The sequence below is a fragment of the Palaemon carinicauda genome, chromosome 8, assembly GCF_036898095.1.
Source record: "Palaemon carinicauda isolate YSFRI2023 chromosome 8, ASM3689809v2, whole genome shotgun sequence".
NCBI classification, from domain to species: Eukaryota; Metazoa; Arthropoda; class Malacostraca; order Decapoda; family Palaemonidae; genus Palaemon; species Palaemon carinicauda.
The window spans coordinates 112,393,124-112,415,686 of record NC_090732.1 but is presented as its reverse complement, the minus strand read 5'-3'; positions in this window follow the sequence as shown (position 1 = coordinate 112,415,686).

Here is a 22,563-nt window from a genome sequence, read left to right as displayed (position 1 = left end):
TAGCCAATTGTGGAAGTGACATCTTAACGAAGATTATTTGACATATAGGTTATTCTTATACTGATTTCTTTTGTCAAAAAAACACAGTAAATCACCATCATTTTTTTTAGTGTGTTTTCGTAATTCCCTAGTATTTTCTTGACATAAAATAATTAAGACTAATGAATACTGTATGCCTACCAATTCGGTATTATATTGTAATTATGTTAAGACCTAGAATTTGAGTTCTCAATAATAAAATGATACATAAATAACTATAAGGTATATGGACAAGGACTGTAGTTTAGAACAGTTAAAGTCCGTTTCCCATTAATATGTAAGAAATTATTCAAATATTTAGTTTACTAAAAAATTAGTATCAAATATAGAAGGATGACACATAGAAAATTCCTATCATTATACACCTACGGAATGTGCTAATGAATTCTCGATTCGTTTTCGCATTTTTCTTTCAAAACCTCTCAATTTAAACAACAATTATCACCCTGACGTTCCTCCATTTTCTCCACTGATATCATACACTCTTCTTTGAATTTACTACCTGTATGCCATCGGTTGCAAGAGAATATCTAAAAAAGAATATGTATTCTTATGCTAAGAAACTGTATCCTTATGTCATATTGATTCCTAGGTGATTTTATATGAATTCTTTATGTAGGCGCAGCATGAAGAATGGTTCAGCTTATCAATCATTAATTTTCCTCCTTATAAAACTTTTAGAACATTCCGTTATCATTTATTGAAACCCTGCGGCTAAATATAGCTTTCTATTTCCGATAGAAAATCGGAATAAATCAGATTTTTCTGCAAGGGTGCTCTTCTTAAGCAACAATTTTATATGACTTCGTTACATTTCGAAGAATGATTAATACATCTTTTGTTTGTTACTGACTTTTTTAACTATAAATCAGTTTACAATATCCAAGGTATAGTGTGATACACATATACAGCCTTATGCAAGGTTAAGGAAAAAACGCTCAATTGCAATTACTTTGTATTTACTGATTTATCAATGAGACACCCGTGAAGTAAACTTCCAAAGCACCAACTGCTTCACCGGCAGCATACCGAATACCATATATCCATATTTATCTTATATATATATATATATATATATATATATATATATATATATATATATATATATATATATATATATATATATATATATATATATATATATACATATATATATATATATATATATATATATATATATATATATATATATATATACATATATATATATATATATATATATATATATATATATATATATATATATATATATATATGTGTGTGTGTGTGTGTGTGTGTGTGTGTGTGTGTGTGTATGTATCTCATACTGGCATAAGATAAAACTTTATTCGTATTTAACTCCATCTAAGATGAGATCGATTGGCTCTAAAATTCTCAGCCAAAGTAAGACGGGAAGAATTAAGGTAGATTCGAGCAAATCATAAATATGTCAGTAACCTTAGTTTAAGACCTCTGAGTGGCCTGAGATATTTACTGCCTCCGCATATGGATTACGTATTGCAAAATATTTTCAGTTACCAAAAGGAATTTAACTATTGCTAGTGACTATGAGGTACGTAATTTGTATATGTTGTTATAGCTTAAGAAATAAATTTATTCTATAAATAAGTTTTTTAATGTTAGTTTTAATTCATTGCATTTTTGAATTGATTTCTGTCTCATGACGTTAGAATATTGATGCAAAAATATAAGTAAAACAAGTGACATGGCTAACTTAGATGATACGCAGTCCATTTGATGCTAAGCCAGAATTGAGTCTAAATATACCAACTACTAATCGACGTGGTGAGTTCGAAATGCCATGTTATATAACTATGAGATAATTGGTGTCATTGTAATCGTAGGTCAGCCTAAGATTGAGTTTGAATCTATTTCTAGAATATCATGTTGAATTTCTCTTTTCTTTTTTTAAGTATAATCAACTATAGAGCATCCAATATATAGTACAATATCAAGAGGATCTTTTCAACTTTGTCCAGTTATCAATAATCTATATCATTACAGTTTAGGTTTACCTGGCATAGCTCTATTGAATCATTATAAATGTTTTATCATCTCTACTAGGGTTTTCTGTATAACAGTAAGGATTTCTTTTTTTTGTACTCACGAGCTTTATTAGTGTAAGCTATATTTCTAACTGCATATCTTTTCCTGTAAACTATAACTGATAACTAAATATAATACACACTGATACAAATACACAGCTGTAGCTTAGAGATGAAAGAGAGAGAGAGAGAGAGAGAGAGAGAGAGAGAGAGAGGGAGAGAGAGAGAGAGAGAGAGAGAGAGAGAGAGAGAGAGAGAGAGAGGATGACTGGCCTATTAGGCCTCTACTGTATATGTCGTGCACTATGATACTGACCTAGATCCACTCAGGGTATCTAATACGACTTAAGCACAGATAATCCTTTTTCAATAGTATTCAAAATTATGGCTAGTTCATGAAGCGGTGAAGGGGTGGGTGTATGGATAATGGCAACTTATCAAAAGGGCTTTCAAGTGGAAATAGTATTCAGGTTGTCTATTGTGTTCATACTGTGGATTTGACATCGGTAAATCTATACATAGTGTGACCTAGTGGATGGTTTTTGCTATCAAGTGTAAGCGAAAATTTAAGTAAGAGTTCTATCGAAGACGGGAACTGATGAAGCAAAACGAAGCTGTAAACGGTAATAATAATAATAATAATAATAATAATAATAATAATAATAATAATAATAATAATAATAATAATAATACGTATATTCCTATTATACAATGGGTATGCATGTTGTATAGCATTTTTTAAGCATAAGATGGCGTCAATGTGGTGTCTTATTCACGGTTTATTTCAATCGCGCAAAAATCACGACATATATTTTCTGGATTTTGATTGAATGAATTTGATTAATATGGCCCAACACAGGGACCGGAGAGGGTGATATTACACTAATCTATCATCTGGGACATAACAGAAGATACAGCAAAGCTCAGTGATAGTAAAAGCACAAATTATTTTCGGAGCTCAAGTTCAAAACCAAACTTGCAAATATCTTACAGAAATGCTCATTGGAAAACATTTGTCATATGATGACGATCTGTAGGAAAGTCATATCGTTCAGAAACAAGAATGTTTTGCAAAATGTTTTTTAAAGACACTTGGTACGGTAATTATAGAATATCAATGTAAAAAATTCAATCAACTATTGAACGCATAAAAAGATATTGCAATTAAAAAAATAGAAATTTAGAAGTAATGAAAAAAAATATTAATTTGGTGAAAAGCATGTATAAAAAAAAATCAGAGACGTCCAGATTCACGTGTTCTTTTTCAAATAAATCAGCAATTATAAAATGACTTTTACGATTGTTCCGACTGTAAACTTAATAGTTTACGTGAAAATGAAATGTATAACTCAAATTTTTACATATTTGTGGTAGCACTTAAAGAGTTTAAAAGAAACTAAAAACAACACCTCAATTACAAGAAAATTATCGTATATCTATAAAATATTCGTCAGTATCATAAATGGCATCTTTCAAATTTACCAACAAAATACTGATTTAGAATGGCAATATAAAAAGATGATAAAATGACAAAATGTTGTAGAGCAATTTTTAGCATAAGATGACGTCAAAGTGGTGTTTTATTCTCCGATTATTTCAATCGTGTAAAAATGACATTTATTTTCTGGATTTTGCAATAGTGAATTTGAGCAATATGGCCGAACGCAGGGACAGGAGAGGATATTCATCACTGAGGTACAACTATGGGAAACTCCGCAGTTGCATTATGATGTGAAACTTAAATTGAGGTTGGAAAGGAACCGGGAATTGATTTATAGCCTGCCAAAAGTGAGAGCAGCAAGTTCAATGAAGAAATCACACCAGCACATTTTCTGGGTATTTCTGATGACTGTCAAAAACGAATTTTTGGAAACACCCTTGAATCTTGAGATGAGATTGGAAGAAAAATTTGAATAGATAATACGCTCTCTTTCAGAGCTGGCAATTAAAATAATCCAAATGTATTTTCCTTGCATCATAGCCTTCACTAGATTTGAATTCGTATGAGTTTCGAGATGGCATTTACCATAACATTCATCTGTTCCACATTTGGGAACTAAAACCGAGATGTTTTTGTCTTTGTCTTGGAATAAAGATTTTTCAATCATCCATTACTCAATGACATAACTTCAGTTATATTGTACTGAACAATCAGTTCTGCTGTTGGTAAACAAAGGTAAAATTAGTTTATTTTGTGAATCGTATCCGCTAATAGCAGAAAGAGACTGCGAATCAACGGACTCCTGTGATCCCAAATGTGATTCCGGTTCCAGCCTTGTAACGCTCAATGCTTTAAAAACTGTTTTCTTGGTCTTATCACACGTGAAAACTATGTGTACTACAATATCTGCTTGTCGTATACATTCTTACATTTAGACTATCACACAGCGTATTCTGCGAAGGACTTAGAAAATAAGAAAGTCTTCACTTCTTGAAAACTTTAATATCTTCAAACTTTCGGATGTCTAGTGGGAGCTTGTTACATATTCTTGGGACCACATATTTAAAAGCCCCCAGAACACGCTGTAGATGCACTCTGTTGGCCTATTGAAAACGTTCCAGTTTGGCAATCTGCTGGATGGGAGTTCAAATTCGCTATGGCTTGACAATTTCTTATGCCAGGCTGACACTTGCACGACTTTTTTGCCACGAATTTGTCGTGGCAAGTCATGACATTTTGTGGCACGAACTGGAAAATAAAAAAAAAAAAAAAAATTACCTCAGAATCACAGCTCACCTGTCCACATTGACACGAACTAGCACGACGAGTTCATGCATAGTTTTACCATAATTTGCGCACTTCCCGCATCGTCCCGACGAGTTCACGAACAGTTCGCGCACAGTCACGCCACGTTCACGAAATTATGTCGTGACCAAAATTTTTAACATTTCAGTATTCTCGTCACGACATGCCACGATGTCACGACAGGTTCACGACGAGTTCACTCCAGTTCATGACGAGTTCACGCCAGTTCACGACTCGAGTCGTGACAATACGTGCCACAAATTCGTGCAAGTGTCAGGGTACCTTTAGTAGTGTCAGCAACCACACCATCCTTGAGAGCGAGGGGGGTTTGGGAGAGCCTATAGGTCTACCTGCTGAGTCATCAGTAGCAATTACCAGGCTTCCCCTGACCCTAGCTTGATAGAGAGGGGGCTTGGGTGCTGATCATATGTATATCTGGCAAGACTCTCGGACATTGCCCTGTCCCGTGTCTCTGCCATTCATGACCACTGTATGTATAAATATCCTGGCTTTTATAAGTTGAAATCATCCGTAACTACTCTTGTGTCAACACAATTCGTTGGCTGCACGATGCGTAGCAATTTTCTTGAATATTTTGGACGTCCGGTTTTGATAACTTGAGGGGTTATTGTACGTATCTTAAACTTTATTATAGCTTCAATAGGAAACCAGTGTAATTCAATTAGCATATTATTAGTCCTTATCGGGGTAGGCCACCTTTTGTCAGTCTTGCTCCTCTGTTTAAGTTTTGTAATTTTTAAAGTTGCGCTTTGAGTAGATTATAATAGATGGCGTTACAGTAGGCAACCCTGGTAATAACACAGTTAATCACAAGTTTTTTTTTAAAGAATATCTAACCAGATACTTCTTTACAAAAGCAATGTTTTAAGGGAGATACTGAATAATTCTTACTACATTATTTATTTGAGAATTGAGAGACAAATTACATTTAAGTGATACTCGTAGGTAACAAACTCTGCTAGATATCGAGACAAGGTTATCATTAATGTTTATTTGGATGTCACCCGTTTCTTAAGTTGTTTTTCTTTGCTATCTCATAAACTCAATTTAATTTTCATTTAGTTTTAGATGTCTAACTGTCAACCATTCCTTAACGCTAATAAGAACGAGGTTTAAAATTTTAGTGGCATCATCAATGTCATTTATGGAAACATAAAATGGTGTACCATCTGCAGATAATTTAACCTTCACTTCATTATTATTATTATTATTATTATTATTATTATTATTATTATTATTATTAGCTAAGCTATAACCCTAGTTGGAAAAGCAAGATGCTATTAGCCCAAGGGCTCCAACACGAAAAAATAGCCCAGTAAAGAAAGGAAATAAGGAAATAGATAAACGATATGACAAATAATGGATATTAGAATAAAATATTTTAAAAACAGTAATAACATCAAAACCGATATTTCATATGTAAGCTATAAAAAGGCTTATGTCAGCCTGTTCAAGATAGAAAACATTTGCTGTAAGTTTGAACTTTTGAAACTAGTACTTTGATAGACCTATGGTATCCATACAAATTAAGATTGATCCTAGTACACTCCCTTTTGGATTCCTTCTGCATAATGGCTCGTATGATGAGTGAGAGTTTCCAGTTCGTACACAGTAGTTTCTGTCAACCAAGTAATCTTTTACAGCTTCATCTTTAAAACCGATGGACCGTAAATCCTTTAGAAGCTGTTCATGCTCAACTGTATCAAAAGCAGCACTAAGATCGAGAAATATCATCCTAATTCATTTCTGCATACACTAGATTCTTAACGTCTGTAACAAGTTTATAAGCAAACACAATAGTTGAGAGGTTATTAGCCATATGTGCCATCTACTGTATATTCACTCTCGTCCTCAATTGCACGTGTCTGGTTTCCCAATCGCATATATAGAATTTGGAGTCACAAATCCAAAGGTCGATCAATTTGACATTTTCAATTACAATTCAGTTCTAAAGTGAGAAGATCTTAGACTTCTCTCGTAATTCTTTAATTATCCAGCTTATATCTTTTTCTTAAGAATTGTTATGGTATTACTGAGGGTGTGAATTCCATAAGCACATTCTTGAGGACCGCCCTAAAATTAAAGATGGGTAAGGCCACGGTCAAAGTAGCCCATATAGAATTTTACTTTTCTATAAATGATATTTACTGTATGATACACCTTAGTATTTAAATATGTTCTAACTAGTGTTAAGGAATAGATGGCATTTAAACAATTTCAACTAAATTTAAATGAAATTGAAGTTTTATTGGTGGAAAAAAAACATTTACAGAATCTAAGTTACATCCAAATGAATATTTATGACAATTTGCACCTGCCCTCCCACACACCATAGAAAAGATTGCCATGTATCCATTGACCTATACTGGTAGGCTAAAAAAACTAGAACATTAAAATGCTATCTACGATATGAGAACTGAACGTCCAAAATATCTAAGAGATTTGCTACAAATCGAGTGGCCAACAAATTGTGTCGACAAGAGATGAGTTCCAGAGGAAGAAACTATCATAGATAATTTCAAGTTATTGGAGTCAAGAACTAACATGAATATGGGTTCTAGAGCTTTCAAATATACGTCCCTAAGATTGTATTACAAACTCCTCGGCATTAGAAGAACTGAATATATTTTTAAGATCTTTCAACAAGTCGAAGCCTTCTTGTTTACTGATTGTTATAGTAACGTGGATCTGATAATTAGTGTGTAGACTACGCTGTATAATTCTCCAAAACAAACACGAAACAAATGGACACTTTCCAAAGTAAAAGTGAGATAATAAAAAAGACCCCGTTTCCCAGGTAGTGAGCTGTTAGACTTACCCATTGGGTAATGAAAGAACAACCTTTAAAGATAGGGAAGGTACACCGATCATAGTAGATATGTTTAACCAATGTCTATTATTGTGCATAAAGTTTTGTATCATTTAAAGTCTTAGGAACAAATTTCATGTCATCTCTGGTATTTATTTACAAAGCTTAACTTCTTGTTCGAGTGAACGAAAAGATGAATAAATGGCATTTTAATTACATAACTAGGAAATGTATATGAATATTCATTTCAATACTTTTATGACTAATATGAAATATATAGATCTTCTATATACATATAAGACCTAGCAACATTAATGTTACTTTATTATGGGCCTTGATTGGGGTCCGTTTTTATAATAATGTTACATACTATGGTATTTTTGTGACCTACTTCTATTGTTTGACACTTCGATAATTTATCAGAAATTTAGAACTAATTCATTTACCGATCAAAACTAAAAATCTGTTGATATATAATCAGTATTTCAGGTTTTAGCTGGATGGCTAGTAGAACTGAGAATGGCCATCGACACAAAAAAAAAAGGTGGTATACCCAAGCAGCAATCAGAATTCTAAACGGCAGAACCCTGATTAGGACCTCCTCCATCAATACAACTCTTCAACACCAACAGGATCTTGCAAAAGGCATCGAGTTCCCGAAGAATATTAGGAAAATTAACCAAGGTACATTAAATGGAAGAGATCAAATCAATGAGAAAACAAAGATTTAAAAAGTAATCCGTGTGAAGAATCTGACGAATGGTGAATCGCAGACTTTTCTTGTATGGTACTATAACCAACTCAACAGAAAACTCCAGTCGGAAAATGTGACAATCAGTGGCTGAGCTGGTTGACAGTATTGCACTCAACAAAGACAGAACATGTCAGGAAGTGAAATCAGATTTGAGTGCAGAGAACCACTCAGATAAATAATTGGAAGTGACGGGAGATGATTAATTCCAAGGGAATGCATTCCTAATTATTCTGAAAGTGAAGAGATTGGAGGAAATTCAGCATCAGCTTGAGACAAACACTTTCAGGATACTATAACCGAAGTCTTTAGAATAACTATAAGTGGCGGCTAGAATTCTTTAATGTGCATCAGTTGAAGCTATGCAACATGACAACCATTCTGTATCTAGTAATGATATAAATGAATCTATGGCACTTATAGAAGACGGAGATCTTTCAGAGCGTATTTTTGGGTGCTTAGCCTATATGGTAACGCTTACGGGTACCCTTAAGGAAACAAATTTCCGGTCAAATATATAATTTTGCATAACAATAATAATAAATCATTTATATATTTTCCAAATAATCACGAGCATCTGTACATACCAGCGTAATAATATCAAATACGACAGTAATCTTTCCTATTTACCGAATGGAAAAGTCTGCAAAAAAATGACCAAATCATATGTCATTGCTCACTCAATCAGTAAACTTAATAGGTTAAGATAAGAAAGCTTGTGGTATACACACACACACACACACACACACACACACACACACACATATATATATATATATATATATATATATATATATATATATATATATATATATATATGTGTGTGTGTGTATATATATATATATATAAATATATATATATATATATATATATATATATATATATGTATATATATGTATATGTATATATATATATATATATATATATATATATATATATATATATATATATGTATATGTATATATATATATATATATATATATATATATATATATATATATGTATGTATATACATATACAGTTGATAGTTAGGTTCCTCTCAGGAATCGCAATTTAAGTAAAAACAAAAAAATATATATGTATATATATATATATATATATATATATATATATATATATATATATATATATATATATACATATTGATAGATAGATAGGTATATAGATAGATAGATAGATAGACATAGATATACATATGTACCAAGATAGATAGATAGATTAATAGATAGACAGGTGTGTACCATACATCATCATCTTCATGGACATAATTTTAAGGGTGCTACTGCGCTTCGGACGGTTGACCATCTTTATGATCTATCTTTTATAATAAGTTTAATGCAATCCCGACAGACATCTGCCACTCGTTATTTTAAAGATGTTTTGTATATTATTGGTCCCCTTTATGTCTATTTTCTCTAATTCTTTCTTAACAAGTGCCAGCCATGTTAATTTAGATCGACCATATATTTGAAAATGATATGGGTATTCCATTCATGGCTATTGCGTCATCTGTTGACCTGTGCAGCTAATCAGGTACCGGTGAAGTACTTGATAGTCAACTAAACTGCATTGTACAGACGCAGAGGGATTTGAGGGTTGAGACTAGTCTCTTTGGGCGATTAATCTAATCTCAAAATACTATTTAAGGTTTTTATATACATTATTGTCTGTAACTATTTCATTAATGAAAATATGTAGAGAAAAGTATTGAATCATTCTGTATGAATTCGGATATCTAAATTTTGGTTTCATGAAAATACTATTTTTATTCGGAAAACACATTTAGGACATCTAGGGAAAAATACAAAATTTAGGATTGCAACCTAGATTATTTTTTAACAGTATATCCTAATGAAATGATCCGTATAGGTATAAACATCGTATATGCCTTGGAAAACATTTTTATAAACCTCACAACCAAACTATGTAACTTATGTAATTGTGTAATTTATTTCGTTTTTTCTAGTATTTCATAGGCAGTAAAATTTAGTCTCGTGTAATATCAAAAGCAGGAAATCTCATAGAAAATAAAATCAAGAATTGGACTTGAATTTCGTATTTGTTTAATTGATAGTTTTATGTATAAGACCAATCAATCTCTTAAATCAATCTATAATGGCGAGTTTCTAACAGCCCACTTTGTTTTTCAAGCCTCGCCATTACCCTTCACCGTTTCAATATGTTCATGGAAACTGGTTTATCTTTGATCAGCTTATTTCCGAGAATGTTAATCAAATTATCATATTCAGGTAACTGGTATGGAGTGTCAAAGTCTCGGACAAAATCTGAATATTCTTCTTAAAATTAAAGCAAATTTGTAACCAATCCGAGATCATGCATATTTAACCAAATTATAAAAATACTACAAGTTAGTAACGTAGTGAAGCAAAATATTTTGCTATTAGACATTTCAATTTTGATCAATGGGATATCAGTACTCTTTGTCGGCTGGATTATAAAATAGAATTGTTAATCAAGAAGCCACAGTGATTTTAATACGCTCTTCTTTTTGTCACTCGATGTTCTAAGATACTTGCCGATAAACAACTAATATAAGAAAATAAGAATATTTAAAAAGAAGTTAGCCACCCCAGCAATAATATGTGGGCAATTCAGAATTCTTACAGAATTCACTGTTGAAACTAAAAAAAATAGTCTAACATAGTTTATTTATCTTATGATAAATCTGCAGCTTCAAGTTTTGAGAAATAATTTTATTGGATATCAAATTACATTTGAAATCATCCTTTAATAAATATGTAAAAATATTAATTACAAGCATCCCATGCTAAACTGATACCACAGAGTAAAGCAAAGCTTGGACCGATACTATGGTTATAATTTTATAATAAGCACTAAACAAGATTATAAATAAACTCATGTGTAACCAATGCACTACTTCCATGTATACACGAAGAAACATTAGATACACACATGCACCCAAATACACACACGTACATACATACAAACATACATACATAAATATATGAATATACCTACAGCTTGAAAAAAACTTTATCACTATACCAATTCACAAAGGAACACAAAAGGTTTGTAGAAATACCACCCGATAAGTTTATTTTCAGTAATACATAGAATATTTATAATGTTCCTATTAGGCCGAATAGGAAGTTAACTAGACTTTAATCAACGAAGAGAACAGGTAGGATTTAGCAGCGAGTATTCAACAACTGGCCATATCCTAGAAATTAACTAGCTAATAGAAAAATCAAGAGTATGACAAACCATTATGCATGGCCTATATAGAATATGAAAAAAGTTTTTGATTCTGTCAAAACTTTAGCAGTAATAAAAGTCCATTAAGACAAAGAATAGACGAATCTTATGTTAGAATACTTGAGGATATCTATACAGGAAGTATAGCCATCCTAAAACTACAGAAAGATATTTAAAAAAAATAAAATTCAATTGAGCAAAGAGTTAGACAGGAATACCATATTCCTCTTATATTATTCACAGGATGCCTGGAATAAGTTTTTAAGAATTTAGATGAGGAAAATGTAGGAATTAATATAAATAGGAAAACCTTAACAACTTGAGATTTGCAGATGACATAGTTCTATTTAGTGAATCATGGGAGGAATTACAAAAGAATATAGAAGAATAGAATAGAGAAATCAGAAATGTAGGACTGAAAATGAATATGAGCAAAACTAGGAAAATGTTCAATAAAAATGCAGACTATAAAGAAGGGTTTTGGACGAGCCTTTAGAGATTGTTAATGAATAAGCATAATTAGGACAGACATCAAGTGTTTCCCCAGGATATGAAACCAAAATTAAGAGAAGGATAAGAATGGGATGGAGAGTATTTGGTAAACAAAATAAGATTATGAAAAATAAAATACCTCTTTTTCTAAAAAGAAAAGCCTTTAATCAGATGATCCTACTAGTATTAACTTATGCATCAGGAACTTGAAGCCTTACTAAAGCCTTAGAACATAAGCTGGCTAAAACTCAAAGAGCTATGAAAAGAATGATGGTAATAACACTAAGAGACAAAAAAAGAGCTACATGGTTAAGAGAGCAAACTAAAGTAGAGGATATTTTAAGAATATGTAAGAAAAAAAAATTGACATGGACATGACATATAATAGATGGATATTAAAAATAACAGAATGGGTCCCTAAAGATTGCAAAAGAAGCTCGGGAATGAAGAGAATATGAAGGATTGACGAGCTAAGAAAATTTGCTGGTATAAACTGGCATAGAAAGACCATAAAGAGACGCAGGTAGAAAGACATATATGAGGCCTTTGTCATGCAGTGGACTAGTCACAGTTGATGATGATGGTACTATATATATATACACACAGTACATATATGTAATAAAATCTCTCTCTCTCTCTCTCTCTCTCTCTCTCTCTCTCTCTCTCTCTCTCTCTCTCTCTCTCTCTCTCTCTCTCTCTCTCTCTCTCTATATATATATATATATATATATATATATATATATATATATATATATATATATATATATATATATATATATATATATATATATATATATATATATATATATATACACACATGTATATATACATACATACATACATATATATATATATATATATATATATATATATATATATATATATATATATATATATATATATATATATATGTATATATATACACACACACATATATATATATATATATATATATATATATATATATATATGTATATATACACACACACACATATATATATATATATATATATATATATATATATATATATATATATATATATATATATATATATATACTGTATATATATTCTTTTGTGCATGAGATTCTCTTAAAACATTATCACTGAAAAAGATGATGGCATATGGTATGACCGATACCCAATGAAAATTTTGTTGAATTTCCCAAATTTGCATTTAAAATTGATTAGATAAAAATTTTGTGAAATATTGAAAATAATACCAACTCATAATACAATAAATGTGGTATTTCAAAAACTCTCTTTCTAATTGTATGAATAGCTTTAAGAATTAGTAACTTAAACTGGCATGGTGTTAAGGAATATTAGAGCGATGAAATATGGATGTATTTATTTTTATTCTAATCCCTATCACATAGACTATACCCTCGATGAGATCTTAAGAAATTTAGAAAATAGTAAAAATATAAAAAGGTATATGAAGCTCTATTTTACAATCTAGAGAAATATAATGAGTTTCAGCAAAAATGTCGTATTTTTAAAAATGCTTACCGTCTGTTGCAAGTCTATCGGGCGACGAAATAACGTGCACTTTAGCCATGACTTCTTATAGCACTGAAGAATTGACTAGGGATAACGTTAAGTAAATGCCTCCAGACACTGAACAAGAAACGGGAAGAGAAAATCCTCCGAGGGAAAATAACGTTTATAATTGCCTTGACTGTTCAAGCACTACAGTCAGAGTTGCTCTTTCCAGAACGGGAGTCCTAAGCATACTGCCACGAGTCTTTGGATCCAAGAATCAGGACTATGTGTTTATCGCCTCCCGTCATGCGCGCTCCCCATAAAGGGCACTGGTCTAGCGCGGTATGCAGATCGCTGATGGCTATCTTGGTCCCTAAAGACCTTGCAAAATTACTTCACGTGAGCGTTAATACTTGAGATACTTTAAAAAAATTTATAAGGGAACTTTGCTGAGAAATCGTGGTCTTGAAAGACTTTGTATAGGGCCGGAATTTTGTTTTCTGTCGGTCGATCAAGTAGGAACTGATATTGACTTTCTTGCTGTTACAGTAAAGATGGTTTTAATTTCTCTGTTGAGAGTTCTTAATAATATCGAAGCATTTCCAAATAAAGGAATATTTTCATATTATCTCCCCCCCCCTCTCTCTCTCTTTCTCTCTCTCTCTCTCTCTCTCTCTCTCTCTCTCTCTCTCTCTCTCTCTCTCTCTCTCTCTCTCTCTCTCTCTCGTCATAAAACAATAGATAATTTGAATTTCTCTAACATATGAATATTTAGATAATTCATCTTTGGTACCTATTACCATATTATAACAGGAAGCCTTGCATATTTTTCTGGTAATTTCCTGCTTTTATATGACCTTGGAATCACTGTAGAATCACGCAAGGAATTCCCAAGGGGGACAAAATAGAGGGAGCAACATTGTTCCTGATAACAGCTACTTGATTATACGTTGAATAAAATGCCATCCAATCAAATTAGAGATTTTCCTTTCTTTCTTGCTTATCCAGGAATGTATGGTGTCGTATTAACCATATACATAGATTATAAAATGTAATGTTTACAACACAACTTTTCTAGGCGTAATTTTAAATTAAAAGTCAAATTTGGGAAAAGTAAGTGGGAAAAGCACACACTCACATATGTACCAATTGTGGATATAACAAGGGCACCCGCGAACGGACACGTGTAATGGCATCGCCTATCCACATTTTTAGTCAATGTGGGCCTATATTGAAAGCGTACTCGAGAGCCAACGAACTCATTGACTGTTCTTAGGTATTTATAAGTTGCATATGTGAATTATAACTAAACATTAAACTAGTGAGGCTTCTGCAAAGGATTCTTTTGTTAATGCATACTGATTCTACAAGTGATCTTTAGTATCATCACTTCACGGAACTGGCGCAAAATATCACAGGATATATCTCATATCCTCTAGAAGAACGTCTCATGTTACAGTTTAAGAGTACGATAACTAATTCCAGTCAGAGAGAGAGAGAGAGAGAGAGAGAGAGAGAGAGAGAGAGAGAGAGAGAGAGAGTTCAGCCTTCTTTAATAGATTATATTTATAGCTTTCATTATTGGCAATCATCATAAAACTGTTTTCACCTATATCTATTATTACTACGGTGCCACGAGAAGTTATGATAAAACTAACTTACATTCACGTACAGAACATTTAACAAGAACCACAGCTTTACATTAAGACAATGTAACACCTCAACAGTAATCTCCTTCTTAAAGGTTTATGAGAAGAGTAGCAATAAATTACTGAAGAGGTTCGTGTACTGAAGATGATGCCGTAAGTGTCACGGACAATTGATAAAACAGAAAGAGGAGCTCATGTCTGAAATATGAAAATTCTAATACGTTAACCTTTCTTTAAGATAGGCAACACCAAGATACTGGACTGGTTGAGAGACATGATTATAAGGAAATCCAACAAACTTACAAACAGAGAATGTGGTGGATTATTTTCTTGGTAATACTTCATTCTATTCTGTGACCTTATCTGCCCTAAAGTACTGTGTAGAACCTTAATGATAATTCCAAACTTGAGTAGGATTGATTAATTCGGAACATCGGGTGAAGACTGGAAATAAATCTGTGAATCATATTAAGAAAAATTCATCTGCGTTTGACAAAGTCAGTCTCAATGATAATCATAATTAAAGTAATTGTAAGCAAAGAAACCAGCATTAATCAACTACTAAGAAAATAAGCATGTTAACTATGTCGTTTATATAATAATTATGGAAATAAAGTTAGACAACTCCACATACAAGCAGTAGTAAAGTTTGGAGCGTAAGTAGGACACTTGGCTACTGAGGTAATGGACTGGTGTAATCTCGTGACAATTTACATAAATGTGACATAACATATAATGATCTATTCATCTCTGCCTAATCAGGCACAAAAAAAAAAAAAAAATGTTGTCTGATACATACACACTAACATTTCCCCGATTAGATCTACATAATTACCTCGTTCCCACCGAGAGGCGAGAGGTGGGAGAGGGGTATTGTCGTTGGTAGTTTTTTGTCTGTATGTATATGTTTGTCTGTTTGTTTCTTTTTACATGTTAGCAAATTTTATTCAATAAATACTAGACTTATTTGCTTTGAAATTTTTAGGAGAGATGCACCATGGCAAAAAATAGATGTCATTAAGATTTGGATCCTACAGGGTCACGAACACAGTCTTAGTGAAACAAAAGGTCAGAATTGATTTTTTACTGTAACTGTTAAATATCATCCGATTTACTTCAAACCAAGAGCAAATCTTTGTTTTCCAGTGCCAAAAAAATATAATTTTACATATCCAAATAGTGAAAGTAGATACATGTGAAGATTGGTAGGTTGAAACTTCAAGGGGGTCAAATTTTCAAGGTCACCGAATTGCAGAGGACCAGAACTCTCAAACGAATACAGATGCACTCTCTAGGTTAATAGTTAAGACGGATAGAAAACCACATAAGGGCTTTAAAATGAGACTATGACCTTTGATCTTCTGTGACCTTGAAAGGTCAAATTCAACATCACCTGATTTAGCAAAACAAAGTTCAGATTCACACTCGCTTACTATTATTAACAGATACTGTAACTCTACAAAAGCACTTAGAGCATCAGTAGCGTTTTCGTGAAGATTCACGTGCTACGTTTGCCTTGTCTGACACCGCTCTTTTTCCCATTTAAACGATGCACAGTAAATTTTTAATGGCAGATTATTGATCGGCAGATCTATTGTTGTTGCGCGCAAAAGATAATCAATTATCGGCAAATAGTCGACTGGACACGTGGCTTGCATAAATATTTCAATTGGCCAATCATTACAATTATTATCATTATTACTAGGCATCCTACATCCCTAACAGGAATAGCAAAATGCTACAAGCTCAAGGACTCTAATAGGGAAAGCAGTCTAGTGTGGAAAGGAAATATAAGAGTAACGAATAAACTAGAAAAAAAAATACATAGATATATTAAGACCAGTCTTCTTCTTTGTCTACATCTTCTCCCACTTCTATGTGGGGTCGATGTTTCTGGTCAGCTTTCTCCTCTGTCCCACACCTCATCACCGGTTAATCCCTTTGATCGAAGGTCATCTTTGATACAGTCCACCCACCTTTGCTTTGGTCTCCCTTTCCTTCTCGTTCCCTGTACGTCCATTTCTATCACTCTTCTCCCAATATACTGTTCATCTCTTCTCATGACATGACCATACCACCTCAGTCTACTTTCTTAGATCTTATCTGATAGTTTTCTAACTCCTGTGGTACCCCTAATTACCTCATTCCGTATCTTATCTCTCCTTGTCACCCCACACATCCATCTCAACATTCTCATCTCTGCCACATCCATCTTCTTCTCTTCTGTCGTCTTCATTGCCCACGTCTCCTCTCTATACATCATCGCTGGTCTCACAACTGTCCTGTGTACTTTACCTTTCAACTTAACCCCTATTTTCCTATCTCATAGTACTCCACGCACTTTTTTCCAGTTCTTACATCCTGCTTGTATTCTGTGGTTTATTTCTGCCCCCAGATCACCATCCTCTGCAACTGTTGATCCTAAATACCTGAAATTTTCAACTCTTTTCAATCTCTCTCCTTGTAAACTAACTTCCCCATTCCCGCCATTTTTTAATTTCAAATACTCTGTCTTTTTCCTGCTGATCTTCAATCCTCTATTTTCCATTTCTCTTCTGCACTCCTCCACTTTCTCTTCTACTGCCTCTCTCCTAGTGCTACACAGTATAACATCATCAGCAAAAAGCATACACCAAGGAGACTGATCTCTAATACCTTGTGTTACTACATCCATGACCAATAGGTTAGGGCTTAATGCAGACCCCTGATGTAGTCCCACATTTACTGGGAAACTTTCTGATAGGCCTATACTGCTCTTAACATTTGCTTCTGCCCTTTCATATATATCTTAGGTGATTCTTACGTATTTCTCAGGGACTCCCCTTTCTCTCATACATCTCCACAGCTCCTGACGTGGTACTCGATCATATGCCTTCTCCATGTCCCTGGTTCCTGGTTCCTGGTTCCTTATTGCTCACTCCGCAAAATAAGTTTGCGGGCACTCTATCTCTTTATAGATAGGTGCAAAGCTTCTAAGCTTATTCTTATTATTAAGTTTATATCATCTGTGCCTTAAATAAATTAATATCATAATGAGGTTCACAATCTTTACTTTTATTCCCTTATACTTTGAAATTGGATACGATAACACCTTGCTATCATCAGTTTTGGCAACCTGTTGTGGTAATCAGTTTGGGCTTCCTAAACTCTTCTTTTATATTCATTGCCCTATCTATAAATGCAGCCAGATCCCTGCTAGGATTTTTTAGCATACCTAAACTTATTTCTACATTCTTTAGCTGTTCTAACTTTGGGCATAAAAATAAATGTTCGGTGGTGTCTTCTTCCTCTTTGCATAGATCACACAAATTTTCATCATATTTTCCCCTGAAATTTGCTTTTAAGTTGAGCATATTTAATCTTGCTTTCATCACAAGGGATGCCTTATCCAGATACATTTCTCTGATATAAGGCATAGGGCCATTTCCTTTAATAAATCTTAATTTTATCATTATTTTCTTTTTTTCTTCAATAGTTTCTTCTATTTTTTCTATAATTCTTTTCTTGATTTCTTTTTTCAGGGTCCTTTTCCCCCAACTTCTTATTTCTTCCACTTCCATCCCATATTTACTGCAGATTTCTTCTACGCTCTTGCTCCAGCACTTCCCATACGGGTTCTTCAACTGATCCTCAATTATCTCTCTTAATAATCTTTTTTCCTCGGAGTTTATGATGTTATGGAAGAGCATTAACTTCTTATATTCTATTCTGCAGGACACCGGCCATATTCCTGTTTCTGCAAGTATGCCCCAATATGGAGTACTCGCAGGTAGTTCATACATATTTCTTATTATCTTGTATTGGAGGTTTTCTAGATCTTTCATATCTTTGTCCCTAATTACACTCCAGGTCTCCACGTTGGCAAATATTGTTGGTACAACTACTGTTTCATATATTTTCTTTCTGACTTCCAATGCCATCTTTCCAACTTTTCTCGTATCCCCATATTTTCTTATTTCTTGGGTCATATATGCAATCCTCTGGGTTTTTTTACTGATACTCAATTCTTTGTTTCCCTTCTCTGTATACCATTCACCCAGATACTTATATTCCTTAACTAAACTTACTTTTCCGTTCTTCACTTTTGTTTCAATCTCCACCTCTTTCTCTTTCTTTCTTTTGTTAATTCTTAATAAACCCAATTTTTTGGGGTTGGTGTTTATAGTGAATTTCTTTAGGGTCTCTAGGCTATGACAGTTACTTATGGCACTTTCGATACCATCTTTCCTTCCTGAGGGAAACATTATATCATCTACATATACAAGTGATTCAATTTCAATATTTCTTATCAATGTGATATTTTTTCTGCTAATGCTATTAACTTTGTCAGTTGCTATACTGCATAGCTTGGGTCCATATATAGTTCCTTGTCTAACATTTCCTTCAATCGTTATATCTTCTGTTGTACCTGCTGGGCAGTTGATGGCTGCTCTACCTTTTTCATTCATTTTTTTAACTATCAATGCTTCTTTCCATCCTATCATTTTTCCCATTTCTTTTATGTAGTCCTTTAGATCTAGCTTATCAAAGCACTTATACGCATCACAGAACCATACGTATGTCGACCCTCCCAAATAGGCGTTATAGTCTATTACTGCATTTAGTGTAAGCAGATGATCGGCCGTAGATCTTCCTTCAATGCCTCCACACTGGAATCGACTCATCTCTTCTTTGAATCTGTCCTTATATTTTTTCATCCTTATTTTCTCGTATATTTTACTAATTATGCTTGTAATAAATAAGCCTCTTTTATTTTCTAGTTCCATTTTATTTCCCTTTTTGTGGATTTAAAGTATCCACATCTCTTCCCACTCTTTAGGGATACATATGCTTTCGTCAATTTCTGTGAGTATCAGCTTCAGGCTTTCTATTATCTCATTCCCCATCATTTTAATCATAATATTGTTCAATCCTTGCCTGTCCATTGTGTATTTGTCTTTCAGGCTTTTTATGATGGCTTCTACTTCTTGATATGTTATTTTTTCTTCCTTGCTGGATCTCACTCTGTCACTTCCTGACAGCCATTTATCAAACATGTTGTTGATTTCTTCTGCCAGGGTCTCTTCTTCACTTAGGGGATTTTCTAGCTTAAATAAATCACTGTAGAATTTCTCATATTCTTTCTTTATTTCTTCAATATCCTCTATTATTTCTCCATCCTTTCCTCTGATTGCTGTACATTTACTGGCATTTTTTCCATCCACTTTCTTCTTGAATTCCCAGAAGGCTGTGCTGTTCATACCTCCTTTTGCTTTGATTTCTTCTACTTGCTTGATTATTCTTAAACCTTCCTCTTTTTGTTTTTCTTCTTGTATGTATAGGTCAACAAGACTCTCCTGTACTTTCATTCTTCTCTTGACCTCATTGTTTTCCTTTCCAACATTAATACAATTCTTTTTTAAGGTTCTTTTAAGTTTCATTAATTTCCTTAATTCCTTGGACCTCTTGTTTTTTCTGTTTGTCTCTTTTACACTACATTTTCTTAATATTTCTTGCACTTTTTTTTTGCCATTTCGAATATTTTATTCTTATATTAGCTTTTTCTTTGGCAATCTTTATGAGTTCCTTTTTATCTTTGTGGACTTTTAGATGGTTCCAGACTATTTTATATCTTACCTTTCTTTCTTTCTTGTTTAGGGTCAACCAATTCATTTCGAGTAGGATGGCACAGTGATCAGAATACACCATTTCTTTTGATATTCTGTAGGGTGTTATCAATTTCTCTTCGTCAATTACCATGCTCCTAATGCCTTCTTCGTCTTCTTCTCTAACTAGAGCATAATCTATCACTGATTTCTTCTCTTTTTCAATTCTCGTCCAAGTCCCTCTGCATTTCGGGTTGCTATTTGCAATTATCATGTTGGACTCCTCTGCTAAATCTCTTAACATTTTGCCTGATTTTGTAATCTCATTACTATTGTTTTTTATTATGCTTCCTACTTTACAGTTGAAGTCTCCCATTACAATTACTTTTTCTTCTCTGCTATTTGCTATCATTATTTCGTCTTTAATAGACTTGTACATATTTTCTAAATGGCTTGACTTTGTTTTATTTTCTTGTGGGGCATAGATTACTCCTAATCTGACTTTAGTCTTCCCATTATCAATTTTTACCCATTGAGACTCGTGACCCTGATTTTCGCTTTTTATTTCCACCGTTACATTTTGCAATTCATTTTTTATAGCAATCAACACTCCTCCTCCGTTTGATTTTCTATTATTATTAAAGACCCTATAACCTGCTATCTTCAAATTTTCTTCCTCCTTCAGATGTGTTTCTGTGATGCAAATAACGGTTGGTTTAACTTTTTCTATTATTTCCTCTAGCGAGTCCACTTTTGATTTTATGCCCCTTATGTTAATGTAATAGAGCTTGAAAGCTTTGTAAAATTTTGCTTTCTTTTTTCCTCTTCTCTTTTTATTTCTTCTTTTCTCTTCCATTTTTACAGGCAATGACCTGTTCTTCCTTGACCACCCTGTGGTATAATGTAGTCCATTCCTAAGGCTGTGTTGGGGTTTCCCACTGCCCTTTCTGCCCACGTCAAGTTGTGTTGACTCGGGTTGTATGATTTTTCGTACCTTATTTCTTGTATCAATCTCCCCATTTCCTCCATTCTTGAATTTAAAAAATTTAATTGGTTTTTCCATCCTTTTTTTACTTGGACCGTTGCTTACTTGATTCCTTACTTTTCCCCCCTTTATATGTTCATACTGCTCCTCGTTTCCTCTAAATTTTGATCTGGTTTCTTTGAATCTAACATTGTTGTGCCTGAATGAGCATGTATGGCCTCTTTTGCAGGTACCGTTCACATAATCTCTGCATATTTTCGATCCATCTTTCCCATAGTTTATTTTGTTGCCCATTTTCTTTTCCCAGTGACCATATTTGCACTCCCTGCCTAACCTACACCTGCCTTTGTAAAACTTACATTGAATATGCTTCCTCATCTCGTTTCTCTGAGGGTTATCTTCACCTTCCTGGCTGCGCCTGTGGAGGAAGTCGCATGATCGTCCTTTTTTACAGATTCCCTTTCTAAAGTAGTAGCATATTTTGGGGGTCTTTTCTTTCCGTTTTTCTGAGGGAATCTCATTCTCTTCTTTCTCTTTTCCATCGTTACTTGTTTCATCTTTGCTTTCTTCATTATTTACCACTGAATTATTTTCACCTGAATTTGAATTTTCCCCCTCTGTTGTCTCTGTTCTTTCTAAACTAGTTTCCCTTTCATTTGCCAACTCCTCTACTTTGCCCTCTGTTATTAATTTTCTGTTGATGATCTTCAAGTCCTCAAT